Source organism: Brachycentrus maculatus, unplaced genomic scaffold (assembly GCF_059751285.1).
Source record: "Brachycentrus maculatus isolate JH-2025_06_01 unplaced genomic scaffold, ASM5975128v1 h1tg000309l, whole genome shotgun sequence".
In the NCBI taxonomy this organism is placed as follows: domain Eukaryota; kingdom Metazoa; phylum Arthropoda; class Insecta; order Trichoptera; family Brachycentridae; genus Brachycentrus; species Brachycentrus maculatus.
The window spans coordinates 193,109-193,789 of record NW_028281059.1 but is presented as its reverse complement, the minus strand read 5'-3'; positions in this window follow the sequence as shown (position 1 = coordinate 193,789).

The window sequence follows — 681 nt, the reverse complement described above, 5'->3', positions numbered from 1 at the left end:
CATATTATCTGATTCGTATAATATATATCCCTTTTCGATATACGTACATAATTTAAATATCAATATTTTAGATTTTACTTACATACGTAACAAACCGTCTCTACAGTTAAGTGATTAGAGTGTTTGACTACTGTATATGGTGTCCTGGATTTGATTCCAGGGCTGTATAATGAAAATATGTTGATAATTTATTTCATCACACTGGACTGGTGCGCTTGTTTTCGCGTAGTTAACGATTAAGATAACACTGCATCGACATGATGCAACATCCGACATACATATAAATCTGCACCAAAGTGCAGATTTATATAATATATGTAATTGTATTCTTTCAGTACCCTTTATTAAAACTTAATATAAAATGTTTACCCACACGGGCCATGCCTTTGTGGGATCTTTTTAGTGTTAATATAATAGAAAATTTTATACTGCTAATTATATTATATTGTTGAACGCAAAAAATAGGTATAATGAAAAATGCAGGAAAAAATAATATTTTTTTATTCAATTAATTGGTCTATTAATTTCTAATGAAATCGTAAGTAATCAATATTTTACAAGCACGTTGTTTCTCACGACGCACGGCGCCTCATTCGATGGATAATGATTCTCCATCTCACAGACGATGTCGGTAATAGGTGCCATTATTTATGGCAATTTACGCTTTGCAATATAAGAGTC